Source organism: Chlorocebus sabaeus, chromosome 24 (assembly GCF_047675955.1).
Source record: "Chlorocebus sabaeus isolate Y175 chromosome 24, mChlSab1.0.hap1, whole genome shotgun sequence".
Taxonomy (NCBI): domain Eukaryota; kingdom Metazoa; phylum Chordata; class Mammalia; order Primates; family Cercopithecidae; genus Chlorocebus; species Chlorocebus sabaeus.
The window spans coordinates 77,268,818-77,284,006 of record NC_132927.1 but is presented as its reverse complement, the minus strand read 5'-3'; the positions used below and the strand labels follow the sequence as shown (position 1 = coordinate 77,284,006).

General features: G+C 49.3%; 1 protein-coding gene and 1 long non-coding RNA gene across 38 annotated transcripts in view; one reads left to right on the top strand and one right to left on the bottom strand.

Annotated features, from left to right (window-relative positions):
* LOC103229707 (uncharacterized) overlaps positions 1 to 15,189 on the bottom strand; it is a 188,499-nt gene that overhangs the window by 158,896 nt on the left and 14,414 nt on the right. For 30 of the 33 annotated variants that reach the window (XR_012091073.1, XR_005235480.2, XR_005235484.2 and 27 more), the window contains 4 exons: positions 14,802 to 14,930; positions 7,770 to 7,835; positions 6,922 to 6,993; positions 382 to 3,659 (listed from right to left, as the gene is read on the bottom strand). This is a non-coding gene — a long non-coding RNA (uncharacterized lncRNA). Of the gene's footprint in view, positions 1 to 381; positions 3,660 to 6,921; positions 6,994 to 7,769; positions 7,836 to 14,801; positions 14,931 to 15,189 lie in introns of those variants that run through there. The other 3 variants (XR_012091054.1, XR_012091055.1, XR_012091056.1) reach the window with 1 other exon arrangement.
* The window catches only part of RTL1 (retrotransposon Gag like 1), a 30,472-nt gene continuing 18,940 nt past the window's right edge, over positions 3,658 to 15,189 (top strand). For 2 of the 5 annotated variants that reach the window (XM_037984512.2, XM_073011325.1), the window contains exons 1-2: positions 3,658 to 6,705; positions 10,542 to 10,620. The gene's annotated coding sequence lies outside the window, so the exon portion shown is untranslated. Of the gene's footprint in view, positions 6,723 to 9,273; positions 10,324 to 10,541; positions 10,621 to 15,189 lie in introns of those variants that run through there. The other 3 variants (XM_007987865.3, XM_037984513.2, XM_037984514.2) reach the window with 3 other exon arrangements.

The following is a 15,189-nucleotide window of genomic DNA, read 5'->3' as shown; positions in this document are numbered from 1 at the left end:
CCCCATAAACATATATAAACCCACCCCCAGCCTGAAAACACAAAACAGAATACATATTACATATGTGATATATATAGGATACATGTATAAACATAACACATGATATATGTGATATATATGTAGGATGTGTGTGTGTATATATGTGTTTTTTTTTATGTTTTTATATGCTTTTTTTTCTTTGCTCATTTGCTAGAGAACAGCCCAGTAATATTGTGTTTTAATTTGGTGACAGTTACGCTAAATGAAATTAATCACCCTTGGTTCATGACATTCTCATCATGCTTGTCATCTTTGACTTTATGTGTTGATTCACATTTAATAATGTAATAAACCATCAACCAACCACCCAACTTCAAAACAACAACACTAAACATTACTCACCTTGGTTGGTTCATGGCTTATTTTCCACAGAGGTCACAATCAAGATCTTCATCGACAACATGTCATTAATGTCACTCTGGAGCCTCCATTCTGTGGAACACAAGGCAGATACTAAAAAGGATGAAAAAAACTAGATATTTTTAATGGCCATCAGGTGAGAAGCACAGTATTAATCATAATCTTTAGTTCATGACAGTCTCACCACTGGCCCAATCACAGCTCTCCTTGTATTCAATTATTCATTTATTAATTTGTATTATTACAACGAGTATGTATTAATTCACCACTCTAATCAAAAACAAGAATCATGACTATCACAAACATCGGTCCCTACGCATCTTACCCAAGAAGGAGCCAACTCAGATATTCTTCCTAACAGACGTAGATGATGCAGACTTGGAGTAACAATCATATTTGACTCCTGCTCACCCTTTTCAATCTTTTCACTTATTTTTTTAAACACAGTAAACACAGATGAACCCACCACTGATCCAGAACAAAAATATTGATTAGTACATCCAAATACTTCTTATCCACTAACATAAAAGTCTTGTTTTATTTTAAATAGTCCATAATTGTACATAAGTGGATGAATCTTAATCTTTAGGTCATAAAACATTGTCTTTGTGGTCCATTCTTGACATTCTTTCATTTCATCACTTTTGTACTCATTGAATTCATTTTTAACTATGCAGCCACCAGACTTGAAGTCACCATTTAGCCCAAGACCAGTGATTATTCTGTATACCTGTTGATATACTGCCTACTGTCAACCTCAACAGCCTAGAACCTGGCTTTTGTTTTGGAATAACCTCACAGAAACAGAGACTAGAAAGGTGGTTACTAGAGGTCAGGAGTGAGAGGAATCTGGAGATCTTAGAGAATGCAAACTTTCAGTTCGGAGTAAGTTCTGGTGACCCAATGCAGAGTACGGTGACTACAGTTAATAATAATGTACCACATGCTTGAAATTTGCTAAAAGAGTAGACCTTACGTGTTCTCACTGCACACACAGAAAAAGGGAACTATATGAGATGACGGATATGTTAATTTGCTTGATTATGGTAATCATTTCACAATATATATGTATATCAAAATGTCACACTGTACAACTTAAATACATACAATACAAATACATATAATATTTATTTGTCAATGATATATTTATGAAGCTGGGGAGTGAGGAACACGTTGCCATCATTGGTACATGCTTGGCTGTCTCTAGTTTTATTTGCACATTCATTCATTTTTAACTGTTCAGTCAACACCCATGAAGCCGGCTTTTATTTGTCTGCACTCACCTTCTCTGGCAGAGAAACCCCAGTGTGCCCATTCTATGGAAAATAAAGCTGGTTAAAAAAAAGAAAATAGCCTTCGACGCCTTTTTTGTTTGTTAATATCAGGTTACCAGACCTGGATTAGTCATAATCCTTTGCCTAGAACACATTCTCAAAATTATTCCATTCGAGGTCTTTATTACCTTATTTCTTTATTCCTTGATTATTTTTAACAACAAAATTAATAGCCACAAACTGCTCTGATCTCTTTTTTTAATGCCCCTCAGTTGTGGAGAATTAATCACCATCCCTGGTTTACAACCCACTCCCATCCTTCCCGCTGGCATGCCTCTCTCTTATTGTATCGGTTGTTAAAACCACCCATGACAATTAACACTGGTGGTCCCCACCTCCATCCCTCCCCCTCTCATGCCCCCGCCTCCCTCTACCTTAAACAACCACTCCCAAATATTCTGGATACAATCCCTTTCCAGATATATATATATGTAAATTTACAACATATATGTAATATATGTATTCTTAAATATTTTCCATGGATCAGTGGCTTGCAGGAGTTTTCAGAGAAGGCTAAAAAGAAGGGTCAAGGGAGAGTGTGAAATATACAAGCTTGAGTTCAGAGCACACTCACGGCTGGGGGGTTGGTAAAAGCCCTCAAACCCAGATCGCTGAGCCATCTGCACCTGTGCTCACTTCATGAGTCAGTGGGCCCAACGGGTACAGCACATATGCTCACACCTCAGTCCCCACCTCCCAAATCCAGCCTCAACGCCAGACTAGCTGGGTGACATCAGGAAAACGAGCTAACGTCTCTGTGCCTGTTTCCCCATCAGCAAGATAGTCGCAGCACTAGTCCCCAAGCAAAGTAATGTTATTATTTTCACGCCAATGGCAACCAGGTTAAAAAAACAAACAAACAAAACCCTCCACCCCACGTCTGAGCCCCTCCCTCACCCAAATCTTGGCTCCCTCTGCAGCAGCGCCCGAGCTCTGGTGTTAGACAGACAGACAGACCAGGTTCCACCCCAGCAGGCACTCGTGAGCTGTGTAACTGCAGAGACGTGACCTGGCTTCTCTGTCTTGTGCCCCGACTTGTACGATTTGTAGAACGAGGAACGCAGCGCCCTCGTGGGTCCAACCGGAGGGTGACCTGAACTATCGCCCATCCCTCAAGTAGCCTACCTTGCACACCTGCGCACACCCCGCCCTTTCCCCGTCCCATGACGCCCACCTGACTGGTTAAACAGTCCCCAGTTTGATCAAAGAAATGAATTAGCTCAATGCTCAGATCAAGTCAAGGGTTGGGACTCGGGCAGGGAATCGTTGGGGGTCTGTTCTTTTTTGGACACGGCATCAGAGCTTAAACAACTACCCTGAAAAACAGAAATCCAACTAAGGGATGCGCTTTGGAAAATGAAAATTCATTTTGTGAAATCGGACTGCCCTTGGAGAAGTCTATGCGTGAGATTCTTGATGTTCAAACTTGATTCCAAGAAACCAAAAGAGGCTTCACTACGGGCCTTCGCAATGATACACAGCCAGTTTCCTTCCTATCCCCGAAGCCTGTCCTGGGTGTGCACCATCTGCCACAACTGGCCTCGGAGCAACTCAGGGACCTGAAAATAATTCTATATATTATATAGCGTTATGGTATACGTATATAATGTCATATACACATCAATCTGTCCGTTGGGGGACCTTCATGAGAGAGTCGTGGGAAGACCACCAGTGTGGCGCCCTGCTCCTGCCTTTTTCATACTGTGGGGCCTTGGGGAAAACCTGTCCCCTTCCTGAGCCTCAGGTGGCGATCATCCCACCAGCCTTTCCTCCCTCCTAAGTGGTGTGAAAATGAAAAGCATAACATTTTAAGTGCAAGTTCCCTCCAAGCAGCAGGGATCATTAATATTGTACCTCCTGTACCCAGCACGCAGTGTTCACAGCATGCCTCAGCATACATTATCTCGTTTGATTCTCACAACAGGCCTGTGAATTAGACATAATAATCATAATTAGCCAATATTTATTGAATGCATACTCTGTACCAAGCACCATGCTGCCTACTTTGCATACATTGACACTCCTCTGGAGTAGACATGATTCAATAGGATCTCATAAATTTTTCCCCAAAAATTTTTGAGCATGTGCTTTGTACCGGTGCTGGGTCTAAGTGCCGGGGATACAGTAGTGAACGAAACGGACAGATCCCCATCCCATGAGAATTAACATCCCTGTGGGTGGAGATAGGAACAGAAAATCATCAGAAAAGGTAAAGCCTAATGCATGGAATAAAAGACGGTGATAAGAACTAGGGAAGAAAATAAAGCAGGACAGGGGCAGGGAGTGACACGAGGAAGGAAGCCTCACGGAGATGATGATATTTGAGCGAAGCATTACTAGTCCTATTTTATACCTAAGGAATCTGAGACTCAGAGAAGTTAGATGACTTATAAGTGGTCACACAGCAAGGAGATGCTGAGGCGGGAGGCAAACCCAGAACCCAGGCAGCGTCGCTCCGGAGTCAGCCTTCCTACTTCTTCCCGACGCCTCATTTTGGCAGCAGTGACCCACTGCCAGCCGGCAATGTGAGTGTGAGAATAAATCACATTGTGGGGGGTGGGGCTGCAAAGGTTTTTCTGACCTCCCACACAGGAAGCAGAGGTTATCCCCAGGATGTACCATTAGACCTGGATGAATAAATAAACTGTCCATCTTGGAGGAGCTGCCGGGGCAACATTTCTTACAGGACTTCACAGAATCTGAAGTCAGGCAATGCTGGGATCACAGCTTAGACTCAACACAGCCCAGCAAGTCAGCACCAATGCTAGACCCATCTCCTCCCACCTGGCTGTTAGGGCATCCGATTGCACCCCGCCAGAGGCACCCCATGTGCAGCCACATGCCACCTAGGCTCAAGTTACAGATGTGCTGCCCCAGGAATGGAAGGAGGCTTCCCAGTCCTCATGCCTCACATGGTAAGAGACTCCGAATTTTTCCAACTGGCCACCTCCAAAAGAGCAAGTCAAGAAACATTTCTAAAGTGACTGTTCCTCTCCCAAAAAACAGGTAGGGAAAGAAGTTTAATGAAATCGTATATGAGAACTGGAGAACCTTGCTCACTACTGCTAGAAACCATGAAGTTTAATGAATTTTAACCTCAGAAACTTCGATTCACAGGACTGTAATTATTTATCTTGCCTTTTACCTACTCAGCTTCTTCCCAGCTCCCAGGCAACCCCCGTGTAAGCCCCTACACCACAAGGAAATTCCTTCACGGGAGTCTCACCTCTCTTAGGGCTTCATCTTTCCTTAGATGGATCATGCCCATTTGCTGCGCAGAACTCTCACTTCTATCACTAGCACTTGCAGTTTTAAATGAGTATTTTTGTTTCCATTTCACTGATTCATTCTCCAAAGACAAGCACACAGGCCTCTCTGAGCACCTGTTCGGCTATTGGTAAAATGTGGAGAACGATTCTTACCTGCCTGTCATCAAATGACACCTCAATAACAACACTTGTAACTACTGTAATTTTCATTGTAAGTAAATATTTATTGAATGCTCACCATCTGGAAAGCATTCTTTTTATGGTTTTTTTTTTTTTTTTTTGGAGACAGGGTTTCCCTCTGTCACCCAGGCTAAAGTGCAGTGGCACAATCATGGCTCACTGCAGCCTTGACCTCCCAGGCCCAAGCAATCTTCCCATCTCAGCCTCCCAGGTAACTAGGACCACAGATGTGCACCACTACACCCAGATAATTTTTAAATATTTTGTAGAGATTGAGGTCTCCCTATGTTTCTCAGGCTGGTCTCGAACTCCTGGGCTCAATGGATCCTCCCACCTCAGCCTCCCAAAGTGCTGGGATTACAGGCACAAGCCACCATGCCCAGCCTGGAATGCTCTCTTTTAAGGAATTTATATGTTTGCCTCATTTAATCCTCAAGTACTCATTAGTAAGGTACTATTGGTATTAGTAAAGTACTATTGGTAGAACTGAAGAAAACGGGGCACGGAAATTAAATACCTTGTCCAAACTCATGAAAGTAGTCAATGGCAAAGCTGAGATTGAAACCCAAGCGAGACTCCATCTCAAAAAAATAAAATAAAATAAAATAAAGAAACCCTAGCACCTAGAATGTGTGAAGCAGGGCCTAGCCCATAAGCAGGTTCTCAAAACCTATCTGCTAATATTAACCCAGGTCTGCAGCGAGGCTTACTGATTCACCATTCAGCCCTCCACCCCGTCCCCTCCCTCCCTGCCTTGCAATGGACTCATTTTTACATCTGCTACCATTAGCATTCAGTCAGAATATGAGATGCCAGGAATCTAATTTGACTTGATTAATTGTACTGTAGGATGCCAGTGATATGTGTGGCCCTTGCTTGTGTGATCATTACAAATAGAATACACTAGAGATATTACTTGGGAAATAAGCTTGGATTTGATTGGATGAGAAGTTCAGCTCACTGACAGACCAAGAGAGTGAGTCCAACATAAGACAACCCCAAGGCAGATTTCTTCAGACACGGTCATAGAGAAAAAGAGATAAACAGGTTGAGCGGATAAGTGTGGAAGGAAAGAAGACTTGAGTTCAAATCCTGGGTCTGCATTTCCTCCCTATATGATTTCGGGTAAGTCACTTACCACTCCTAAACTTCAGTTTCCTTTTCACTTAATTGAGAATGGAAATTGCTATCGTGGAGGGTGGCTGTGATGATTTAGAGGAGATAAAATTATGCCAAGTGCCAGCGAAGGGCTGAGTATGCGGTTGGGGCTTAGGGCTTAGTCATCCAGGAGAGCCAGTGGAAAGACGGATGCCTGCTATTCCCTCAGTGCTGCGTGAAAGCAGCAGACACAGAGTTGCCACTGAGCAGCTCCAGCACCACAGCTGGGACTTGGTCCCTGTAAGCTGGCGTCCCACCTGTTGTCCCAGAGCCACCTGAGCCAGTCAGTGTGCTCAGAAGCAGAACAGAAGGCAGGAGCTTCACCAGCGAGCTCCATTCAGAAGGAATCTCTCTTCAAAGATCAAGTAAGCCTTTGATCTTGGTGAGAAATTGACTATTCTCTCTCATTCCTCTCTCCTTCCACCACCTGTGCTTCAACTCACTCATCCATATAACCAGCATTCATCAGATAGCCAGTCATCTCTCCATCTATGCATGCATCTTGATGCAGGCATCCATCCCTCCCTCAGACCTGACATCCATCCTTCCACCTCTCCATTTTGCAGAGGAATCCCACAGACCTGAGTTGGAATCCTGGGTCTTGCTTCCTAGCCGATCTTGGGCAAGTCACTAACCTCTCAAAGTCCTCTAATCTGTAAAATAAAGGGAAATCAGATGTCGCCGGAGCGAGGATTTAAAGAGAGTGTAGACGTTACCAGTGTCTGGCCTCAGCAAAGTCATTACATGTTCATTCCCTCTGCTCCTGTAATCTGATTGGGATTTATGCAAGGAAAAAAACCACTGCATCTTTTGCATGACACGTTGAGAAGTGCTTTTTAGAAATTATCTGAGATATTTTAGTGGTGTGCATCCCGTAGCGGTACCCCCAGGGCTGGGCAGTGGCCAAAGCGGTTTGGGGTGGAGGTCCCCCCTGGACTCACAGTAGAGAGTGCCATCTAGTGGATAGGCACCTGCCGGGGTCCCCCGTTGGTCCCGGGTCACAACAGCTGAGGTCAGGCAGCTGAATGGCGAGCCAGGAGGGCCAAGCGAACCCAGCCCCGAGACGGTCGGTTGCCCTTTTTGGGATGTGGTGCATGTGCTGTTTTAACCACTCATGGGGCCTGGACTGCCAGGAGCCTTTTGTTTTATGGATGATAGCCAGCTACGTTTTGCCTACCCCTGCCCAACTCCCCTTTAAAGATTTCTGGGAAAAAGAATCATTCTTGCAGCTACTGTTTGCTGAGTGTCTCTGACATATTAGACATGAAGCTGGGGGCTTCAGGGGTTAATGCTCTAACCCTCTCAATGACCCAAGGAGAGACCCAGAACTTGCTCCATTTTCAGTGAGAACACTGAGGTTTGCTGAGGTTGAGTTTCTCATTTAAGGTCCAGGCAGATATTCAACCCCTAAATTTGTAGCCATACTTACCTTCTAGAGCCCCAGATCCTCTTGAAAGGGCAGGAGATAGTTTGAACACTGATTTGACCAAGCCAACTGTAAAAGAAATGTATGAGTCAATCAAGAATATCTGAATGCTGCGTAGATGTTGGATGATATTAAGCAAATGTTATTAATTTTTAACTGTAATAATGGTATTGTGGTTATATTTTTAAGAAAGAAAAGCTTATTTAGAGATACAAACTAAAAAATGCTCAGAGGAAACAAAATGGTGTCTGAAATTTGCTTGAAATAGTCCAGGGGTAGGGGCTGGGGAGTGGGCGTAGAGGCACAGTTTAGGGTTTAGACAAAATAAGAGGGGCCAGGGTTTTGAAAATTGAATAAACTGTAAAAATACATACTATTTTCTCTAATTTTATGTTGTTTGAAATGTCCCATAATAAAGGGATTTTTAAATCAACAAGTGAAAATACAGCGCAGGAGATGAAGGGCTGGATGTGGAGGGTGCATTTAAAAGAACAGAGGGGCCTGGGGTATGAGAGAAATCTTTCAGGGTAGCAGGGAACTGATTTGCAGGGGGCAAACGTCTCAAAGTGAAAAGGGAGCTAGAGGGGCTGTATCCAGAGGGAAGAGAATCATTCCACGTCGGGTGGACTGAGGACGATGTACCAGGGTGCAGAGTGCTACAGAACAAGACACCCACCAGCTGCCCAGAGACCTTCCTGCACCCCCCAGCGCTCCTCTCCCCACTCTCCCTCCCAGCCCCTGCCTCCCCAAGTCCTCCAGCTCTCTCCCTGACCCCCAGGCCCTTCCCCGACTGGAAAAGGGCCTGAGGGTACCACTCTTTAAGGCAGAGCGGCCACCTGATGAGCCCTTCCCTGGGACTCCGGTCCCAGCTTGGTTACTGGGACAACGCTGTCTCCCATTGGACATGCTTTGAAGGAAGACCCTGGAGCGGCCGGCTCAGTCATGCTGGGAAGGATTCAGCTGTCTAGCTTTCAAATGCCTTTTTTTCTTTTTTCTTTCTTTTGGGGGCGGGGGTTTATTTCTTTTGGAAAGATAAGAGTTGATGCTTTTACCCTAAAACTGTGTGCCAAGCTGCTCTGGCTATCCTCAGCCCCACTCTTCCTCGTATCTCTGTAGCCCTCCTTTCCGTCCTTCATAGGCTGCAAGCTAACTGGCGCCCGACCCCAGGTCCACACCCACCTCCAGCTACCCCCTGGTCCACCCACTACGCCCGGCCTCCTCCCCTACTCTTCTCTTTCTGGCCCCGCTGCAGAGTCTCGGGCCCCTCGGCTTCCTGGGCGCCTGGCCACCACGCAGCGCCTGGAAGTGCTCCCTCCCTCATCTCTCATTCCCCACTTTGGAAAACCGGCCACTGGACAGGACAGCTCCCGGGACAGCTCCCGCAGCCTGCTGCATTGCAGCGCAGCCGTCTGTGAGGGAGGGGCGCAACCGGCAGCCCCCGCCCCCCGGCCCCGGCCACCCCCGCCCAGCAGCCCCCAGCCCCGGCACTGCCGGCCGGCTCCCCCGCCGCACGCATCTGTCGCAGTTAAAAGCGCCGCTGCCAGAGCAAAAGCGCTGGTTCCTCTTCACTGTCCCCCTCCTCACTTTTCGGGCTCAAAAATGTGGCCCAGGCAGCCCCCTTGTGGCACGTGGGGGCGCCACAGACTCTTGGCTGGTGTCTGAGGAATTCAGACTGATTCCACCGCACCGTGAGTTGGCACAAATCTTCGGTGGCCCAACTCCTACCCGATGCAGAACTCTGTTCAGCGGCCTCTCTGAGTCGGGGGCACCTCTCCCCTCCCCTCTGCCTGTCGTCCACACCTCTCCCTTCTCCCTCCAGGAAGGAACCGAAGGAACTCTCCTGTTGAATATTGCTCTGACAAGCAGACAGGTGTCTGGCAACCGTGATTGTGGTGGTGGGGGAAGAGGGAGGCCAGGAAGGTGGTGGGAATGGGGGTTTTTCTCGAAATGATGTTTGGTTTCCATCTCTTATCTCACAGATGGGAAACCGAGGTGCGGGGAGGGCCATAGTCCCTGTCTGTGTCAGAGTCAAGGCTGGTGATACTCCTGCAAGTCCAGCCTGAGGCATTTCCCTGAGGTGCTGGGGCGCCCTTAAGACGTGCCCCCTCTTCCCCCTCCCACTTGTCCAGCCCCAACCCCTCCAGATCTGGTTCTCCCTGTCCGGAAGCCCTGAAGGGCCCCTGGATGTTCTCCGTCCTCTCTAACTCACTGTCCACACAAACAAGCCCAGCCCCCTCCGTCTCTATCTGCAATCTACTTGCAGACAGGCAGGGCCCTCTCCACATCAGGTTAATAATGCCATTTTCATAAGCCTCTGCCCATAGGTGCTACCACCTAATTTTGAATCTGCCCTTCAAACGGATTGGGCCACAGAGGAGCTGGGATCTCAAGCACCGCTGGGAGGTGCTTATAACTAATCAATCCGTCCCCTGCCCACCCACACCCCCCCAGCACTCGGCACAGCCTCGCTGAGCAGCCTTCAGCAGCAGGGTGTGGTGGGGAGCCTCAGATAGTCTGGGGTTCCATCCTGGCCCAGCCTCACACCAGCTGAGAGACGGTGAGTATAGGACTTTGCCTTTCTGTGCCTCAGTTTCCTCATCAATCTAATGGGGCTCATGAGACCAGTGTGCAGGGTTATTGCCCGGGTGAGTTCTTTGCAGACAGCCCAGTTCGGGACTTGGCTCCAAGATGGGGCTCCATAAATCTCCATGCCTGCATCCCCTCTCGATCACCTCGATTTCCAGTGACTTACTCCCTGTTTGTTTCCCCCACCAGACCGACTGAGCTTCGAGGACAGGAAGCCACCGGCATCACTTCATCCCCAGTCTCACGCTTGGGACCGGGCCCGGGGAAGGTAGGTACACTGCGGTGGCTTGGAGAATGAGTGCATGGATGGATGTCTATCCCACAGTCTATGGGATGCCTGGACCCCGCTGGGTTTCTCCTCCCCAGATCCCACCCTGTCTAAGCTGGTCCTTCAAGGAAGCCGCCGGGAAAAATGTTCCTTTATGCCTTCATGCTTTACCCCTCGTGCTGTTATATACAATGCAAATTCTCGGTCTATTAAATGCAGATGTGGGCTCTGCATGTCATTTCTGCTGCCTGCTGTATCTACTGTGAGTTCCGCAGGCCAGGGGCTGCCTCCGGCTGACTTGATTTGTGCGATTAAGCCAGCAGAGGGGACTCTGCCAGGAGAGGTTCCCGTTTGTATTGGGAGCGGGGTCTTGAAAGGCCAGGCTGTTTTTTCTCTTGCGACACTTGTTACATACCTCTCTCCCTCCCTGGGTCCCACCGTCTACTCCACAAGCATTTATGAAGTGTCTGATGTGTGCAAGCCTACACTTATCTCATTTAGTCCTCACTTCAAGCCGGTGACGGAGAAACTCTCATCTCCATTTCACGGAGGAAAAGCTGAGACTCTGAAAAGTAAAGGGAATTGTCTCGCAGCTAGAGAGCAGGGAGTCAAGCCGGTCGGTCTGGCTCGGGAGCCCCCAGCCCGGCCGCAGCTGCTACTGCAGGGCTGACCAGGGCTGGCCGGGAGGCCAGCAGCTCCTGCAGAAAAGGCAGGGGGCTGCGTAGAGAGCGTTCTCCCTGGCAACTGGAAAAGGGGCCATAGAAAACCCGAGAGGGCTTAGAAGCCACTGAACAGATAGACACGGAGCAGCTGGCCCCGGGAGGGGAGCACCACGCCCTCCCCTGGGCTTTTAGCAGAACAGCAGGGCAAAGGGCTTTGTCCCAGGTCTAAAGGAGCAGAGACGGAAGTGTTAGGACAGGTGTAGAGGCCCCCAAACCTGTTCCCACCATTGGTGGGGGTTTTGCCATTCAGCACAGAAAGGAGATGACTGAAAAGAGAGGGAGCCTGCAGCCTGCAGAGATCGGAGGGCAGAGGGGGCAAGGAGGCTGCCGCACAGCCGAGGAGGCAGATGCAAAAGACAGGGGAGGGCTCCGCAAAGCAGCTCTGTGTGCGAGCCCTGAGCAGGCTGCTTGGGTAGAGAGGGAGCTCCCTGTTACAGGAGGCATCCGAGGGGAGAGAGGCAGTCCGGTGCTTGGCTGGGAGGCTGCAGCATGGCTCCCTGCCCAGGCTGGTGGCCCACATGTTTAGGCCTTTGAGAAGCTCCTACAGCACAACTCCCGAGCAGGCGAGCAGGCAAGTGAGCGAGGCAGCCAGAGGGGACCAGGCAGGGGTCAGTGTGAGACCATTTGGCCTCTCCCAAGTAGCTTGCCCTGGGCTAAATGGCAAAGGCACAGAGATGGTTGGCGGGGTGCCTCTGTCCCAATAAGGCAATGAGGGAGAGGAGCAGAGAATGGGGGTGAGTGCCCGGGGCTGGTGGGGAGAGGTGGGGACTGTCCTGTAGCCAACTCCCCTCTTGAGGGCCAGAACACCTAGAGTGGCCAAGCACCTGCCCTGGCTCCTGGGCCCACAGAGGCTGGCCTGTGTCCTCTCTGGGACAACAGGCTGGCAGAGTGAGTGGAAGGAGCAAGGGGGTCTGGCAGGTTGAGGAGCCCTTATCTGGAGGCTGAGCAGCAACCACAGATGCAGCCAGCTGCCAGCCTGTGACTTAGATGTTCTGGGGACTCATGAAAGCTCCTCACACAGTGACTGGGCTGGGGGGCCTGCCTGCTGATGAATGCAGCCCACACTGGAGTCGGGAGCTGTCTCTCCTGGCCCATTCACAGGGGTTCAGTTCCCAGGAACTGTGGGTAGACAGAGCCTTTATCAGGGGACCTCTGCTAGACAAGCCTCTGTTTTGCAGTTTCTAAAGGAGTTTTCTTGCCTTTGTTCCCAGTGCAGGCACTCAGCATGTGCGTGTGTGTGCACATGTGTGTGCATGTGCATGTGTGCATATGGGGGATAACTGCAAGGCCAGCCAGGGCTCCTTGTCTGTGAAATGCCCAAGGTCCTCAGGGGCAGAGATGCACCTCCATGGGGCAGAAAAATTTCAAGGAGGGCAGAGTCATTCAATAATGGAGCCCATCCTCACTGCCGCCTCATTGTCCTGCTCCTGACAACCCAATCTGTCAGCCCTGGGGTCGGCACAGCTGCTCCGACCCGCCGTGGGGGGGCAGCATCGTGTTGCAGGTGGAGCACGCAGGCTAGTTTGCCTTCCTGGCTAGCAGACAGACAGACTGCCCTGGCAGCTCAGTTAGGCACTGCAAGCCCTTCGGGAAAAACTGTTTTGTTTCTCGGAGCCTCTGTTTTTGTTGGTTTTTGTTGGTGCTGTTGTTTTAACCTATTAAAGGGTTGATTTGAAGCTGCAGGTGTGAAAATGTTTGGGAGAGTGACATTTACATGTGTAACATAAACGGGGGAGGGGGCACAATGCAGGGTGCAGAACAAGAGGCACCCACATGGGAAATTCTGTGAACAGGGATTTCTGGTTCAGGAGAGCTGGTGGTGCAGAAAGGGTTCTGTAGGGCTTTGGTGTAGATGTAAAAAGCTACCAACCCAAATCCCTATTTAGAGGCAGAAGTCACAGGGTAGCAAGCCCTTTAGCCCCTGCCAGACACAGAGGGAACACTCCCCCATACTCCTTTTTGCTCTAGCTCCGTTGCACTGTGCTTGACGAAGTTAGGAAACGGGTTTCTGGCATGAAGCACAGGGTTAAACTGCAGAGACCCGGACAGCTCTACCTACGGCCGCAGAGAAATAGCCCCGGTGTCAGACATGTGGCTGACCAGGCTCACGCTCCTGAGTAAACAAATCAAAAATTTCGGAGAGTGGAGCCTTTGTTCACAGTGGCCGAGGAGGTTCCCTTTTGTGTAAAAGGCAACGTGCAAGTCATACTTCCACTAGGTAAGGCTGTACCGACACACAAAAAGCTCATTTAGCCTGAGCCCAGCCCAGGGAGAATTTTCTGTGAAATTTAGGAGAAGTCAGGTTTGGCCAGAAGTTTTTCCAGGAATTACGAACCTCTGGAGACTGTAACCACTGTTCCTTCCGAGCGACCCTTGCCAAAGTCTATAAAATACGAGCCTCAAAAAATCTGCCTGAGGAGAAGTCTGACTTTTTATATGTTATTTACACAAAAATAAACTCTCACCGAACTTTTCGGGAAAGCCCGATTAAAAGTGGTAGGGCAACCCCTTCCCCGGCCCCCAGGTGTTCAAGAAAAGCACCCCTTTCCCTGGGAAGGTGTCTGGGAGGGGGGCGAGCGTCAGCTTTTATTTCCCCCTCACGCTCTCTCTGGCATTTTTGTTTTCCTCCGTTGGGTCTCCCTGCCCTGAAAGGGAGCGGCGGCCTGTCTCAGGGAGAGGGTTAAGCATTTCATGGCGGGGTAAGATGGGGAGAGCTACCGAGCTTTGCCGGGTACTGCGTGTTGGCTACTGTGCTGGATGATTTATTTGCGTTATTTCCTCATTGAGATCTCAATAGCCCTGTGTGAGAGAGATTATGAGTCTTTTTTTTTTTTTAATATCAGGAAACCAAGGCACAGAAACACTTGGGGATTTGCCAAGGACACACAACTCGAGTCTATTCCGTCGCTGGGTCTGTGCTCGGGGTGGCTGGCTTCCTGCAATGCCTCCTTCTCCCCTCCCCTGGGAGAGAAAAAAAGGGACCAAAAGCCCAGAACACTGCCAGTGGCTCCTGTCACTCCTGACAAGCTCCCCTGGGGGATGCTGCCTTGGCCTCAGCCCCTCTCCCCCAAAGCCTGTGCTCTTTCTAGAATATGACTCTGTCCCAAAGGTCCAAGCACTCACTCTCAGCCCTGTCCTTCCCCAGAGCCCCTCATCGTTACTCCAGTCATCATGTGTCCTCCTCCTGTTCTGGGACCAGACCCGTTTACCTCTGGCAAGAAGGAGCCATAATGGCAATCAGCCATTTCTAAGCTGTAACCATACCCCAGACCTCGTCCCCCAAACTCACAACACTGAGATGCTACTCCTGCACCGTGGACCCCATGACCCTGGATTCTGGGGCCCTGCACAAGGCAGGCATCAGGGGAACTTGGTATAGCGCAGGCTGGGGCAGTTGGGGGTGCCAGCCTGAGCCCCACCCAGAAGGGTGTTTGCAGCTTTACAACACTGCAGACTTACCCAGCGCAACAGGGCAGACGACACGATCCTCTGACACTGCCCATCTGCCCATCGGTGCAAGAAAGAATTCAAGGTGGTTTTCACTGAGGCAAAGTCAGATACAGGCAACACTGGGGGAGCCCAGGGCTTCTAGAAAGGGACAAAGGAAGGGGAGTGATTAACAGTTGGCTAGTTTTATCAATTCTAGAAAAATGCAAAGCATTCCCTTTAACTGGGAAAAACATGTCAATGAAGCATCCCAATTCCAGGGTCAGGACTTTTGAACACAGTGTTTTGGGGGGCACATCTAACTTTGGGCTCTCCAGCAGGGATATTTCAAGTCTGCTCTTTAAGGCCGGAGAGAAGCTGGCTGAAAAGGCATGGCCAGGCGAAGCGTAAGAAGCAGGGA